A 17567-nucleotide genomic window follows, 5' to 3' on the forward strand; every position below is an offset into this window, starting at 1 on the left:
TGGAGGCTGCAGAGGGACGGTGGGTGGGGTGGGAAGGAACCAAAACCTCAGGACTCTTGTTTCCGCCCGGTTTCTAAGCGGGCACCTTTCACGGTTCCGGTAAACTGATGACCGCTACACTGCGGAGACCACCCTGAGGCACCTACGCGTCTTCCCTAAGGTCTGCTGTGCGCCATCTGCCCTTCGTGTCCAACACAGAAAATTCCGTTCTAAAATTTTATGGGGTGGGGTATCCCAGGAAGCAGAGAGGCAGGGGGCAAGGAGACTGCGGCTCACGATGGGCTGCGGCTGCGGCCGAGCACAGCAAAGGCCCCGGGCCCAGGCTCCTGCTTGGGACCCGGCCCCTCCCGCAGGGTTTCGGTCCGGAGCGCAACACCCCGCTGCTTGGAGCTCCCGGGCTGACGCCGCGGCTCCCAGAGGCACAGGAGCCCCGGATTTGGGACGCTGAGACCCCGGCTCCCCTGCCAGTGAGGTGTGGCTCCAGGCCACTCTTCCTCCAGGGCCCCGCCCTCCGCGCCTGTGCCTTGCCCTCCTCAGGCCAGGTCGCTGGAGTTTCTCTGCTCTAAAATTCCAAGAACCAGCCCAAGCAATGCCTTCCTGGGGTCCCTAGAGGATCTGTGCTGCCTTCCTTTGCAGACCAGGCCAAGAGGCTAAAGATGCAGAACAACTGACTCGGATTTCCCAATGGTCCAGTGCACTCCTGGGATTTTGAGAGTCCTTCTCAGAGGACAGCTTTTGTTTTATCCTTTACAATGCTCAGCTCCTTTTTTATTTGCTTTTTAAGCTTTATTCAATGGGTCCTGACTGTGACATCTCTCCCCACCCCCATTCCAGGATTGAACTCAAGGCTTTTGCACTAAACTGTATTCCTGGGCTTCTTTAGTTTTTGAGACTGAAAAACTCGCTAAATTTCTTAGAGCAGGTATTAGCCAGTTTTCTGCCTCAGCCTCCCAGAGCCCAGGGGTGTTAGAGGTTGTACCACTGGGGAGACCTTCGAGTCAGAATATAGCCTAGGGTACACAAAGTGGTAAAGGGTCAGTTGTCAAGTTCATCTCACAGTAAACCTTTAACAGGAAGAAAGCCAGCCATCTCCTCCTGGATCCCTTTGCAGTAAATGTTAAGAATTCGAACAATGTTCCCTTTTTTGCCAACCCAGTGTTCTTTGCCCATGAAGTTCACATTCTCCCAAACCTGAGGGTTCACAGTTGGTAGTTTATTTTAGAATTAGGTGACCTGACTGACACATGAGGTTCTTTATTTGGGATGTGAAAGTCCTGGGCCTTTGCTTCCAGGGAAATACAATGGCCCCTAAGTAAGGGTCTGTGAGCTGTTAGGGCTCATTTGGCTGAGGCATTTTTTTAGTTCTTTCTGAAGACTTTGATCCTGGTATATAATGCAGTCCAGTCTTGCACATCACAATCGTTTTGAGTGAAACCCTGAGTTTTCTACTAGTTTAGGTGCTAACTAACGTTCCCAGCCAGTCCACTGGGCCCAGACAAAATTGCACCAGCAGGGGATTCACCTTCATGAGCCTTTTCAGGGCATCCTACCACCTACCACATGTGAAATTGTGAGAGTTTTAAAAACCTTGAAGGGACAGGAAGCTCAGAAGTCACATGCCCGGTGGTCACACAGGGCAAGTCAGAGAGGGCAAGGAGTGGAGCCGGATTTGGCTTCAGGGAATTTGCCTTTATGGGATCCAGAGAATTATACAAACAGATTTCTCTTGATAGTACTTCAACTGGTGGGTTTTAAACAAGCAGGCACAAATTTCAAGAGATCATTCTATGACTGAGATGTAGTTGCTTTAAGTTCCTGGGAAATGTCTGGTTCATATAAAATAAGCATTGGGAAAGGGGTGAAGCCTGCAGGTGGGAGAGCTGTCTCTAAATTTTTATCTCTGGCTACCACTGGAGCCACTAGAGTGGGTTTTGTTAGAGTTTTCTGGTGCAATAGATAGCAGAAAAAAGAGAGTGAAAGTGGCTATTTATTTGAGGACATGGAGAGAGGAGAAGAGCCCACAACCACAGGGGTTTGGCTTTCTCCTTCTGGCTGGATACAGAAGGTCAGAGGGTTAGATGACCTCTGCTGGGAAGTGGCACAGGAAGCTGGCATTGATGACCTGTGAGGAACTGATTGGCACTTTCTTGACCTATAAAGGGGAAACAATTTTGGGCTGCAGGGGAAGAAGGAAAGACTGGCCATGTGGGCAAGCGTTTCCACTTTGGCCTTCCGTCATGTTAAACCATTGCCATAACTGTACAGTAATTTATACCAGGGCAACAACCTTTGAGGTATAGTACTAGAAACTATTGAGAGTGACTGCCCTGGTTTTGTCATGATAAAGCTAAGTTACATCTTAAAATGGATGTTAAGGCAACATAAAATTCTAAGCACTCAGGCTGGGAATTACTTCAGGGTCTGAAGCACTTTCTTGCCTGGTAAGCGCAAAGTTGTGAGTTCAATCTCCGGTTCCAACAAATAAATAAGAGCCCACAACCACAGGGGTCTAAATAAATAGATAAATAAATAAATAAAGTTCTAATCATTCCACATGTGAGTCCACAACCGCAGGGGTCTAAATAAATAGATAAATAAATAAATAAATAAAATTCTAATCATTCTATACGTGTCCTAAATTTGTGCACACTGAAAATCACTGTGAGTACTTTGTGAAGAGTTTTTTGGCTCATATGAAAAATGTCTACTCAGAAACAGTATGTCATTGGGCAGGGTTCTAGAATCTTCCTAAACCCATCACATTAGATAAAGTAATTTTAAGCTTCACTGACTCCTTTCAACATTAAAGTACCCACATCTGTTTCATTTTTTTAAAATTTTAATAAAAAATTTAGTTTAGCCAGACACGGTGGGACATGCCTATAGTCTTGAGGCTGGCATACCTGAGGCACAAGGACTGCCCTGAGTTTGAGACCAACCTGAGCTATATAGTGACTCTGAAAGCAGCCTGGACTAGCTAATGAAATCTCATCTCAAAAGAAAAGAAAAAGAAAACCTGTTTATAAATTAGGCAGAGGAACAGACTAGCAAAAATAACTAAGAATAGAATAATTAGAACAAATACTACAACAAAAAGTATTTCAAATGTATAAATTGCTTATCTTGGGAATTTGCTATTTTTCAGGTTCGAGTTGCTTATGGGTGACTAAAACAGAAAAAAGTGAAACCATGGGTAAGGGGATTTCCATAAATAAGGCAAAGGTCATCACTTAGTCATCCATGAGCCCTCAGTGATTCATCAGGACAGTATTCAAGATCAGATACTTGATACCCCAAGCACTCTCAGATCTATCAAGAGTGTTGGTATCTGCCTTCCCTGCTTTCACTCAGTGTGAAAACCATGTGAGTATAGAATCTGAAAATGCCCATACATCTATTTCATAAGAATGAAATACCTTCATCTCTTTCTGATTTAATGATGTTAAGTTCTCATCCTATGATCATGGAAGTGTGCCAAGAGATATCAGCTAATAAAAGATGATCTACAATAATTCTTGTATATTTCTGATCTTAGTGTGTTACTAATGAAAAGAGTGCAAGGATACACACCCATGACTGTGAGACAAGTGAAAGTGCAGAGAAGAGAAATATCAAGACAGTTATTTAGGAACTAAGAAGACATTTATTTATGAAGCAACCAGAGTTCCAAGGACAGAGCAGATAGAGATGAGAGGAGCTGGCAAAATGCAGCTGTATGATCCTGGAGGGCAATGTTGAGAAAGATTAAATAATCAAAGACGTCACCAGGTAAACTGCACGTATGAAAGAAAATAGGAAGAGTGGAGAGCCTTCAGGCCATGGAGCAAATTTGACTGTGAATGAAGAAGAAAGGGAGAGAAGGTTGAGTGGAAACATCTAAAACTTCTGGCCATGGAGGAACCGTTATGGAATCACTGGGGCAAAATCAACCAACAGAGTCCAACGTTTCCCTGGAACTGGTCTACCTAAACCTCTGTACTGTACTTAGATATTGGCAGTAAGCAGCTCTTGGGCCTCAGAGTGGATTTTAATGCATAGAGCCTGGGGTCCCATCAGTTAAGTTCCATATAGTAGTAGAAAGATCTATAAGATAAATTAATCCAGCTCTCACATTGGCTTAACCAAGAATAGATGGAAGAGCTCGCCAGAATGCAAGCTATTGGCAAGTACAGGAATCAGAAAAAAGAGCAATGGTAGAAATGAGCTCTAAGGGGCAGTAAAGAATAAATGGATTCAGTTACCACAGATGTCAGTTTTATGCCTTGGACTAGAAGAAGAGGGCCGTTTCATGCCGATCTCCTAAGAGAAGACATTTTGTGGGCAGCATCACAATTAAAAAAAAAAAAACAAACCTATTCTTTATCTGATAAATATGACAGGCTTCCTGCTTAAGCCTGTGTGTTGGATATGCATACTGGCAGTGACTGAGACAGAAGGGATGGCTCAGATTATGGAAGTCCAGGTAACTAGAAACACCAGAGGAAAAGGAAGGCATCATCAAACACTACAGCATCTTCTTAAAATAGAAGACAAATATATAAAGAAATTGGGTTGCTAAGAACCATGTCTACCCTATTTTTTAAAAAATTTTTAAATAAAGACTAAACAAAAAATATGGAAAATTTCTATCCAAAAAATGGATAGAAATAACATATAAGTTCAGAGAAAAAATAAACAGAAATCACTAGTTGATGTTTACATACTGTCCTTTTACAAATAGTTGTTCAAGATACAAAAGTGGAACATATACAGTGGGAATTCAAACAGCGAAACTGCAAACAATTCTGTTCAACTATCCAACAAAAACTTAGAAATATGGTTATCCTATACACTTAAACATACATGCAGTTACCCATATCTTCAATTATGTTGAGATTGAACAAACCCAAGCAGGCTAATATCACTCTGAACAAAGAATAATACTATTGCTGGGTGTCACATTATGACACTCCAGGATCAGCACTGAGTATTTTAAGATCATGTATTTTTCTTCAAAGTATCTGTTCATTTCATCATGTGTCATAAGATCAGGTCTCATAAACTGTTTTTATATTCTACACATGCATGGGTTTTAACATGTATTTCTATCCTTTCTATATTAGAGGAAGAAACAAAACAAAGTAAGACAAAACAAAACATATTCCTATGAACACTTGAAATGAAAAAGACATATAAGACCATTGTACGAAGAGTTGACCATAGTTCCTCTGTTGTCTCTTGTTATCTTCAATAGAATTAGCTATCTCATCAGACATAGTATAATTGAGTATATCAGTACATAACAGTATTAATAAAAACAACTTTTATATAGTATAAAACTTCAAAAACAGGCAGTTATCAAACTAGAATGTGTGTCGTAGAGTCTTGTCATCTTCAGTGTAGTTGCCTATACTCTCAGACTTGATACTATCAATAATATCAGCTTTGAATAAAACTGTCTATACCAAACAGCAATCAAACAAATGAGATTTAACTAAGATCCATCATGATAAAACAGTATAAGTCATACAGAGCTCCAGATTAAGATAATAGGAAATTAAAGATGATTACTGTGCTATATCCTGATGTTTTGGGGATAGGTGTCTGTGCCCTCAAATCTAATGCAAGTAGACAAACTGGGACAGAATAAAATCTATCAAAAAAGGAATAAAATCTATCTAAGCAGAGTAGTGTGAGTACTGTGGGTTTTAAATCCTGAGACACTATTAACAATATCTTCTGCCATCTTTTTTAAGACTCTCCCTCCCTTTTCACTTCCCCAGGGTACACTGTGCATTTTTTGGGTCTCACTGAGACCCTTGGTTTTAAATTGGGGTGGGGGGCAACCTGCTATTTACCTAAGTAGTTCTGAACCTTCTCTCTCCTGGACTTGATTTCTAATTGTATTCCTTTACCTGTTAAAGCCTGTCTTTCCAACCTATCCACAAATACTGGTCTAGTTGCCCCTATTACTCTCTGGTTCTCTGTCACATAGAGAATTATTTTCTCATATGTGGTTTTCAGTCCATGTACTCTTTTTCATGTTAATTATATTTCCTATAAATAGCATCTCGGTGGACCCTGCCTCCTGATCTACTCCATGTGTGGTTCATTTTATTTTAATTTAGTGTATCAAGGCCATCTATATTAGAGATTATAACCAACCTTTTCTGCCTCATTTCTGTTATGCTCTTTTTTGCCATCAGTTATCTGCTTATCTTCATTCTGTTTTCTGCTCCATTCACTGAGTCCTCTCTGTCACTATTACCAGAATGCTAGTACTTTTTTCTCTCTCTAGAATGCCCTGCCGTATTCTCTGTAGAGTTGGATTGGTGGTTGAGAATTTCCCAAGTTCCTCTTTGTCTTGGAAGCATCTTGTTTCTCCATTAATTTCTAGAGACAGTTTAGCAGATCAATCTGGGTTGGAGGTTATTTTATTTCAGGGCTTGGAATATTTTGCTCCAGGCTCTTCTTGACTTGATGGTTTGTGTCAAGAAGTCTGCTGTTATTCTGATGGGCCTTCCTTTATAGGTTATCTGTTTCTAGGCTCTAGCAGCTTTTAATATTCTGTTCTTATATTGAATTTCTGGGATCTTGATTATGATATGCCTGGGTGTAGCTCTGTTTTGGTTGTAGGTGGCTAGAGTTCTGTATGCCTCATATATCAGAATATCATTTCCTACTCCTATGTTTGGGAAGTTGTCCTTAATTATTTCTGTGAATAGCCTTTGTAGTTCCTTTGTATCCCTGCTTCTTCATTCACATTCTTTATTCTCAAGTTATAGATCCTCTTATCATCTTCTAGCCTTTGTATTGTTACTGCTTGTTCTGTTGTTATTTTTTAAAAGTTTTCCCTTTCATAATCCCACATTGCAAAACTGTCCTCCAGTTTGGATAATCTATCCTTAGTTTCTTTCAAGAAGATTTGCCATCTTTCCATAGAGTTTTTAATTTCCTGGTAATCTCTTTGAATCTGCTTCGTGTATTCTATATTTTCTTTATATTCTTCATCAAATGGTTCTCTCCTTTGTTTGAGTTCCTCCCTTCTCCTGTCTGTGTGTGCTTGAGGGGTGTTTAGTATCTCTTTTATTAATCTTATATCTTGCTTTACTTGGCTAAATATTTCACTTTTGAACTCATCTATGAGGTCCCAAAGATATCTCTTTATGTCCACTAGTGCCATGTCTGATATTGTTTGTTGTTCTCATTCTCCTTTGTATTTACTTGTCCTGGGTCAATGTTCTCAGGGTTGGGACCTGAGGACTTTTTGTTGTTGCTTGCTCTTCACATCTTTTTTGTTTTTTCCAGGAGGCCCCAGTTTCTTTCTTTGTTGGTTACAATTCTTCTGAAGCACGCTAGTTAGGTGACCCTTCTCACTGCAGTGTGCTAGTGAGTTGCAGACAGGGGCAGCATATGCTGGCCCCTCCCCTCCAAGATCAGTCTTGCAGCTGTGGCCTGCACTATATTGCTGAGTGCCGCCTCCTCTCTGGGTCATTCAAACTTCTGAGGCTTCACTGGGTTACTGTGCACTGCTGCCATAGGGACTTGATTTCAGATAACCTATTGGGTCTCAGCCAGGTCACATGAACCAGGCCTAGCTCACTCCACCAATCCCATTCAGGCAGGGGACAACTGACTGAAGTCACTGCTGCCCCTTGTACTTGCCAATCCTGCCAAGTCACAGAATGTCATTGGCCGGAGCCCCCCTTTCTGTGGAATGGCTCCACTCCCATCACTCAGCACAAATCGATGCAGGCTCCCCTCCAGCTCAGCTCTCCATTCGGCTGGCTGACCTCTGTGTGACTGCGCCTTCAATGAGTCGAAGTGGCAGGCCCTCGGATGTCTTGGCAAGTCGCCCACTGTGGCAGGAGCACTGAACCTTTAGTTGTTCCAATAATAGCACTGGGTACGAAAGAAAGGAAAAGAAAATGCTCTAAAGAATATAACTGCATATATATTTAAGTGTATAAGATAGATAACCATAGCACTGGGACTGTATGTTTGATTGGTTCTTCTCACCTTAATTTCTTTTTGGGATGAGCGAATGCATCTCCCTCTGTTTGGGGCTCCCCACACTGTATTATGTTGAATTCTAAGTTGACTATCTCAGGGAGCCTCTGTAGCCAGCTGTTATCTATCTGCCATCTTTTTCCAGTTCTCTCTACCCTATTTTTAAATCCAAGAGAGACTGAATTGAGAAGGCATACAGAGGAGTGAAGCAAAGGCCTCACTGTGCCTTCCTGAGAACATTAGGTTGAGTGCAAAAGAATTGGAAAATGCAAAAAAATTTGTTGTACATCAGCTGGAATAATAATGTGTGTTCTTAAAACACAAGAGATAGACACTGTCTCAGTTACTGTGGTAGACACTGTGGTGACAACTGGTGGTCAGCCTGAAACACCCCACTGAACTGAATCAGTTTGGCACTGGGTATGGATGGACCTCTTGAGGATTGTTGCCAGCAACAGAAACAGGAGAACTGGAGAGGCGGAAGGGTGGAGACGCAGGTTGTCCTGTTGTGGCTGGTTTTTCTGGAGGAGCTTTTTGAGCTTCTTTCCTGATATGAACTTGGGTGTTCTCATTGCCAGAGGAGCTCAGAACTTTGTTGTCACTGAGAATGGCTTCAGTTCACTTTGGGGGAGCTCTGCTCCTTTCTCTGAGCATCACTTCCTGGCTCCAGTGCAGAACCCTTAGCCTGCTATCACAGATCCTTCATCCCATAGCACAGACTTTGTAGTTTCCACCACTGACTTTTGGGCCTTGTCAGCACATATCTGTGAACAGATTTGCATGCAACACTGTCATGGGCTCTAGGACTCCAGATGGTCTTGTGAGAGGCATTGTCACGGGCTCCAGGTCTTCAACTGGACTCATGCAGGATATTGCCATGAGATCCAAGGCCTCAGCTGGATATTTTGGATCTTCAGTGTGTGGACAGATTTCCCGAACTTTTTGTGTTTGACTCCTTGGGTGACTATTATAAAAAAATCAAGATCTCAGAAATTCAACATAAGAACAGAGCATTAAAAGATGTTAGAGAAAAGAAAATATTAAAAGCTGTTAGAGAAAAGAAAGAAAAAAAGGAAAACCTATCAGAATCACCATAGAATTTTCAACACAAACCATTAAATCAAGAAGAGCTTGGAGTAAATTATTTCAAGTCCTGAAAGGAATCAACTTCCAACCCAGATTGATGTACCATGCAAAACTATCTTTCAAATTTAATGGAGAAACAAGATACTTCCATGACAAAGAACAACTGAAGAAATGCATGACCACCGAATCAACCCTGTAAAAAATGATGAACAATATTCTAGAGAGAGATAAAAAAAAAAAAGACCATGGTTCTAGGAATAGGGCAGGCAGTAGAATAGAGGGCAGTGAATAGCAGAAAAATTACATAGCAGACATGAGCCCGTGATGTTGGCCATAACTTTAATATAGATGGCCTTAATTCTCCAATAAAAATAAACACAGGCAGTGTGGATCAGGAGACAAGATCCATCAATATGCTTTATACAAGAAATGTATTTGACTTGAAAGGGGGTTCATAGACTGAAAGTCAAAGAGAACAGCACAATACTCTCTGGGACAGGGTACCAGAAAGAAATGGAGGTAGCTTGCCCATCGGCTGTAGACTGAGTAAGAAAGCCATGGCACTTTTATACAGTGAAAGCTAATGAGCTATAAAGACAAACTTGAGGCTCTTTGTAGGTAAATGGATACAAATTGAGAGGATGCTCAGGAATGAAATGGTTCAGAGTCACATGGGTGAATATCATGTAGTCTCCCTAGTATGAAGAACTAGAGGAGTTGGTGGGATCCAAAATGCACAATACATACTGTGAAGGTGAACAGGGAGAAAGAATCTAAAAAAAGAAGTCAGAAATCATTAATTTATTGATTTGAAACCTATATTGTTCTTATTGTTCTATTTAGTTTGGTATTTTTCTGGTTTGGTTTGTCTAATTTTATTATATTTGATACCATACAGCTATTTCAAAGATAACAAAATATATAATGGTAGCCATTATTGATTTCCTATTAGCTTGTTTTGAAGCCCTGTATTGCTTTCATTGTTTTGTGACTGATTTTATTCTATTTTGTTTTGTTTGATTGTATCATATCTGATGGTATAGGCATCAAACATGAAGATAACAAGATGCAGTATGGTACCCACTATGGCTTCCCCAGTATTTTGTTTTGAAGTCCTGTACTGCTTCCATTGTTTTGTTTTTGATTTTCTTCTGTACTCTTTTGTTAGATTTTATTATGCCAGATGTTATGAGCAATTCTTTTTGACGATACCAAGAGGCATTGCAATAGCCATTATTGATTTTCTTGTATTTTGTTTTAAAACCATGTACCATGTTCATTGTTTTGTTTGAATTGACTCTCTTCTACTTTATTTCATTTGGTTTTACTCTCTTCAATTGAAAATAACGTGAAAAAAAATCAGGCACAGAACCTTAAGAGCATCTTTCTGCTCCTTTTATCCTCTAGTGGACTGATCCAGCAATCACCCACCCAGCATTGTGCCTCCTATCACTCATACACTCTTAACTCAGCCACCTCCAAAATACTCTATGACCCCATGAGGTCTGGGATGGCAAGGTATCCAGACACAAACCATAGCAGATACTAACTACATTGTGTATGCATGCCGTTATTGGATCAATGATTTTTATATTGTTTGACTTCCTATAAACTTAATAGTCCCAATAACCATGGGAAGTAAATTTTATTATAGGTTGAGAAATTTCACCTAAATACCTGAGACTCTAAACTACTTGTCTAAAGCAAAAACAAAATAAAATAAAGACAAAAAAAGAAAAAAAGTACCCAAAAATTAAGGCAGTAAAAATACAAAACCCAGAACCTACTGCAGACTGAGGTTAAAAATAAATAGGCAAGTAATATAGTAGAGTCCTACGTGCTATTTGATTTGAATCTTTAGAGTCAGATATATTTAAGACGTCAGAATTTGCTATTGTTTTAGGAAAGCAATACAGAGCACAGTCTTAATATTGCATAACCTCCTGGATAAGTATTAGGGCTGTTTCCAGGCATCCAGTGTATGGGGATCTGTAAACATAGGCCCCGCTGTTTTGCCCTATTACATAAACTGATGAAATTCAGAGTCTCAGATTGGATCTTCACCATGCTAGATTCTTAATAGTATGTAAGTAGGGGCTGGGGATTTAGCTCAGCGGCATAAGCACCTGCCTTGCAAGCAGGCAGTCGTGAATTCGATCCCCAGTACCGATAAAAAGGAAAAAAACCAAAAAAAAAAATAGTATGTAAGTAACTGCTTTGACTTTCAGAAATTAGAACAACCAGATGATCATACCCCAAAACCTGTGAATTAAAGGCTTAAGTCCCACTGGGCACTGTTGAGAGATGGTAGAAACTTTAAGAGGTGAAGCCTAAGTAAAGGTCTCAGAGTGCTTGGAAGCAGGCCCCTGGAGGGGAGATGGGATTCTGGCTCCATCCTCTTCCTTTCTCTCCTGCTTCCGTGCCATGAGGTAAACAGTTTTGATCTGCCAGGAACACCCACCTCTCAATAGATCCCCAAAGCTATAGGCCCACCAGATTACAGACTAAGACCTACAAAACCATGAGCCAAAATAAACTTCCTCTCTTTATAAATTGATTATATTGAGTAGTTTGTTATAGTGATTGAAAGCTGACTGATATACCTCAAAAATAATAACTTTAGGGCTACATGAAGAAAACACCAAAAATAATTGTAAAAGCTGAAAGGAGCCAAACACTGTATCCACTTCTGAATCATAAACAGAAAAACTTCCCATTTGTCATAAAAATACTTAATTTATCTTATTTTTCCAATTTATATAAATGACCAGTGATGTCCACAAATCAATTTGAAAAGTATCTCCTTTGAATTTTGAGGGACCTATTTTTGTCTATACTTCAAGGAAATATAAATGTTTCTCAGAAAACAATTTATATTTTACAATGAAATAATTCCTTGAAATTACTGAGCATTGTGAGGGAACTAATTATATAAAGTAACATCATTTAAAGTGGAAAACAGGCAATGGTATCTATTGAAAATGTTTATTACCAAAGGAAATAATTAGCATGATTAGGTAGAGGAGACTCCTTGCTGAAAATCTGAATAACTCTGTGACCTTTTTTAGTTTCTCAGGACCTTTTCGGGATATATTGCTCATTTTCTGATTGGATTTTATCCTGTTTAAAATTTTTATTTTATTAAGAAATCATCTCTAGTTGATATACCACATTTTGGTATCTGGTAATATATCAACTATCATTCTTAATGTTATTTTTTTTAAACACTATACATTTCTACACTTTTTCTGGTTTTTTTCTGAAAAAATGAATAAATAATAAATAAATTGATTTTATTTTAAAGAGGGTGAAACAAAACAGAACAGAACAAAGCAGATCAGAAGAAAACAATGTAAGTGACAGGATTTCAAAGCAAGACAACAGGAGATTAACAGTGACTACCATAATGCCTCTTGTTTTCTTCTAAATAGTAGTCAATATCTTGACACACAATGAATTCATACAAAACAAAATAGTGTAAAACTGATCAAAACAGAATAATGAAAGCATTACAGACATTTGAAACCAGACAATAGGAAAATCAGCAATGGCTAATGTAATGTCTCTTTTTCTCCTCAAAATAGCTGTTCAAATATTCATAAATGTTGAAATTTTAAAAATTGATTTTAATTTTTTAAATTTTAAAAATTCACTTAAAGTCACTTTTTGCCCATTTTTTTTTAAAGAAAGAACTATCTGAGTTCTGGAAATCATTTCAAAGACTTTTAAATCAGTTTAAGTTGTTGTCAAATGCCTCCATTTCATACTCTGGAGAACCCTAATTGATATCAACTACATATTAATTAATATATGTCATCTTATTGTAATGACATAAATATCTTTTCCTTCTTTCTTCAGTCTGATTTTAATAATTGCAAAATTGGAAGAGAAGATGGTGGATAGATAACAGCAGCTACAGAGGCTCTCTGCAGCTTAGATTTCAGGAATGGTGCATGTGTGGAGTCCTAAGCAAAGGGAGATATACCCTGCCAACTCAGGAATGAACTAACCTGAGAGAAACCAATTGGAAATGCAATCCCAGTGCTACAATTGGAACAGCTGAAGTCTTGGTGCCGCCACTGGACCTCACGGCTTGAATACTCTGCTGCTGCCATACCTGAATTGGTGCAGCCGGGATAGCCCACTAGTTTTAACTCACCAGAGATGCAAACACTCTAAGAGTGGGAATCAGTGAGCCAAACTGAGAGCAGAGCTGGTAGGGAACCCTGCATCAACCTGCAGTGAGTGAGAGGGATGGGGACCCTTCCATAGACAAAGATGCTCCAACAGAGGACATTCTGGACTGGGCAGACTGGCTGGAATGGGGTGCTGCAGTTACTTCAGTCACATATTCCCTTCTCAAGTGGGATTGGTGGGGACCAATGACCTGGGTGACACCATGGACTGAGGAACAATAGGCTAGCCTAAACCAGGTCCCTGTGCCTGGCAGTGCACCCTAGTAGTGAAGGTTCAGTAGGTTGACCTGGAGGGGTGGGCCCAACATAGGCTGCCCTGGTCTGTACCTCCTAGTACACTGCAGTGGGCAGGACCACCTAGTTAGCATGCTTCAGACAAACTGAAACCAACAAAGAAAAAAATTGGGCCTCCTATGTGCACCTGTATGGAAGGAACAAAAAATATTAAAAGAGGAGGCAACAAGAAAGGGTCCTCAGTCCCCCATCCTGAGAATACTGATCCAAGAAAAGTAAATGCAAAGGAGAATGAGGACAGAAAACATGTAATATCATGCATGGCACCAATAGACATAAAGCGATATCTTCAGGACCTCATAGATGAGTTCAAAAGTGAAGTATTTAACCAAGTTAAGCAAGATATAAGTAGAATAGTTAAAGAAATGCTAAGCACCTCCCAAGAAAAAACAGATGGTAGAATGGAAGAACAAAAAAAGGGGGAGAATTGTTTGATGGAGAAAATAGAAAAAACATAGAATACGTGAAGCAGGTTCCAAGGGACTACCAGGAAACTAAAAACTCTATTGAAAGCTGGCATAACAGCTTGAAGGAAACTAAGGATAGATTACTGAACTGGAAGACAGGAACATGAAAGGGAACATGAAATAAAGAATTTCTCTTTCCCATTTGACATCATCCTAGTAGAGGAACAACCCAACTGAAGGATTTCTTTGAGTCTAAATCATACACATGTGTTAGTTTTTGAAACAAACAGTTTCATTGCATAGCTTTTATGTCCTCATCTTTATTGGAACTACATTTTTGGTAGGTTTCCACAAAGGTCCTCAGCTCGAGCACCACTCTCAAGGGGCGGCAAGGAAAATCTGTAGTCCCAGGAGAATGTCTGTCCTTCCAGGCATGCTTGTGTAAAACCTATAAACAGTTTATGAGAACTGATCTTATGACACATGATGAACAAATACTATGAAGGAAAGAAAGGGACACTGCAGTACCCAGTGCTGATTCCAGAGTTTTATGATATGAAATGCAGCAATATTATTAGTCTTTGTTCAGAAGGAACTTAATCTAATAAGTTTTGTTAGGTCTCAACATAAATGAAGATATGGATAAATGCATGCATGTCTAAGTGTATAGGATTGATAGCCATATTACTTAGTTTTTGTTGGATAGTTGAACAGAATGGTTTGCAGTCTCCCTGGTTGAATTCCCATTTATATGTTCCACTTTTGTATCTTGAACTACTGTTTGTGGGAGGACAATATGTATACATCATCTAGTGATTTTTTACTGTTTATTTATTTTCTTTGAAAGTATGTATTATTTCTGCCCATTTTCTATTTTATCTTTTTTAAATAATAAAAAAAATTCCTTTACAAAAAAAATAATTGCAAAATTATTCTATGTGGGAAGCGTCTGAGCCAGGACCAAGCTTAAGGTAGGCAAATCCTTGGAAGTAGAGTAAGGCCAATCCAGTAAGCGTCTGGCATTGGTGCTCTTCCCTATTAACCATAGCACAGATAGCTCTGAGAATGTTTCACTTCCAGTGTTCTCAGGAAAACACTGAGACCTTGCACTTTGGGCCTCATTGGGTGCTGCTTCTTTTTTTGACTGTGTATAAATAAGACACAGACTGTGCTGAGTTGTCACTGCCTCTCCATCAGACAGGTCAGGTCCCACACAGTCCCAGCTTCCTTGTAGTGTGTGTTAAATGTTTCTCCTACTCTCCTGTCACCATCACTCATGACCTGGCTGGGTGTGCAGGTCATGACAATTCTATCATTTAGGGCCTCCGTATACTAAGATAGCAGATCACTGGACCCCAGGAATCTAGATTTCTTTCTGTTCCAGGATTGCCTTTAGGTAGAACAATTTATTGAAGTCAGAGCTCATAAGGGAGAATCACTGTGTATAGAGATCATTTTGTTAGACATTCCACTTTTGCAGAAACCTACTAGGCCCACCTTTTCAAGACTGCACAGTTAAACATCAGAAAATACCAAAACATTTAGATCAAATAACCAGTCAAACAAAGATGCATAGACTAGCTTAATGGTCATGTATTTGTCTGAGGTATCAGGTGGATCCCTGTTAATTACTCATCAACAGAGATCATCTTCAGATGTTCATTTAGTAGCATCAAAACCAGAATTCCACATTGATGTCACTGGTGGGAGAAAATAATTGACAATATATTAATGAGGGATAAAAGAAGGCTTCCACTTAAGTCAGGACAGCAGCACTTCCTTTATTAGGATATCACAGATGTATAGAAGTTTTTTGTGCTAGCAAGAATAGAAGAAAAAGACTCTTTGAGTTGAAAACTAAATAAGAATATTTGCCTCCTATGGAAGGTAAATTTACAGGGTTTATCACTTAAGTTAAAAAAAAAGAACCATGATGAGATGGCAGGAGCACTTCCAGGGCTCCATCCTATAAAAATGCTTGTACAGATAGCAAAAGATTCTTGTAGGACAATGATAATTGCAGCATTATTTGAAATTATAAAATCATGGAACCAAACTAATTTCGAAACAACACAATAAAGGGTTAGATAATAGTACAACAAAAGAAGAAACAACTTTGTTAAAAATAATTCAGAAGATAATATGGATCCTGACTCTACTACTAACAATATAGATGGAGCAATTATTAAAACTAGACACAGCCTCTAGGTATTACTGCTTACACACTACTAATGATAACTTCACACCCTAAAGTCATGCTTAGATTACTCTGCATTTCCCCATTCCCTGTTGCAAGGACTTCCTTTTCTCCTCCACTACCTTTTTTTCCTAGGATTTTGGTGGCAGTAATGGTTGGGGCTTGGGGGGAAACAAGTAACCACTAGATCATTGAGCTGGTTAAGTAAGATGTGTTTTTTAGATCTAACCACTGAGGAAGTGACCAAACTCCTTGCCATCTCTGGGTGGGCTCAAACCACCAATCTGTCCATTAACATCCAAGTGTGCAAACCAATTGCACCACAGGGACACTGCTGCCAGCTCCTTGTCATTATAATGGCCAGTAAACTCTCACTAAATGCTAGCCAGTACCAGCATCTTTTGCAAGGCAACTGGACAAACTCCAAGGCCTTGAAAATTTACCCCGAGCATTTACAGAAACAGTTGAGTTGTTGGTCCCATTTGAAATTCCCACATGGAGTGATGCCTAAATGTCTTGACCTTTGTCTCAGAACCCACAGACCCCAGAGAAGTCTGGCCCCAGACCCACATTTGAGTGAGAAGTGCCTAAGGGAAGCTGAATGTCCAGGGTGCTAGGTTAGGATGTGCTGAATGAGTATATTTCAGAGGCTGGATACACTATTCAGGCCATGTATAAAAAAGAGAACTCTGAGCCACAGTCTACAATCCCTTCTCTCCAGTGAATAACCCAGGAAACCAGCCTGCTGTAAATCAGACTTGTAGGGGGTCAGACTGTTATCTAATAAAAGAGAGACAGAGACAGAGAGAGACACAGAGGGAGAGAGAGATTCAGGGAAATTAACAGCTTCCCTAACAATCAACTCAAAATGGCCAGAACTTGATCAATAACTGACACAGCACCCTTTGTCCTCCTTGCCATTTATGAACAACCAGGGAATGCCAACTCTGCACCCCTAACTAAAGGCATGGAATGCCCTACTTTGTTTTCCAGTAGTGGAGGTTGAGCCCAGAATTAGCTCAACTATAGAGTCTTCGCTCACAGCATTTAACAAGGAACATCTGAAGCCTCCTGTTTTTCTATTAGAAAGCTTTCCTGCTTCCATCTGCATTAGTCGGCCAAATGTAAGCTCAGGTGCCTACTCTCTCACTATCAAGCCCAGAATAAATTGCTTTGTTTTTCTGACCTCGCTGATCTTCCTTTATTTCCACGACTTGCCACCTTTAAGCTACTCCTTTGGAGAATTCTGAGTGGAAAATACTGTGGATGAAAGGGTTTATTTTTGAAACTTTAATTTACAAATAGGAAACACTTTAAAAGGGGGAAGAGAAAAAAGAAAAGAGAACCACAAAGGCAAATTTTTACCTCATGAGCTTCTCCAACCCCTAAGATGTCAAG

General features: G+C 39.8%; 1 long non-coding RNA gene across 1 annotated transcript; it reads left to right on the forward strand.

The window, feature by feature from the left end:
- The first annotated feature begins 87 nt into the window (after positions 1-87).
- On the forward strand, positions 88-14830 carry LOC134476710 (uncharacterized). The gene is made up of 3 exons (XR_010048519.1): positions 88-160; positions 3146-3363; positions 12934-14830. It is a non-coding gene; the product is annotated as an uncharacterized LOC134476710 (long non-coding RNA).
- Positions 14831-17567: the final 2737 nt, after the last annotated feature.

This window comes from Cavia porcellus, unplaced genomic scaffold (assembly GCF_034190915.1).
Source record: "Cavia porcellus strain 051 isolate PalLab524CR breed Dunkin Hartley unplaced genomic scaffold, mCavPor4.1 scaffold_1, whole genome shotgun sequence".
In the NCBI taxonomy this organism is placed as follows: Eukaryota; Metazoa; Chordata; class Mammalia; order Rodentia; family Caviidae; genus Cavia; species Cavia porcellus.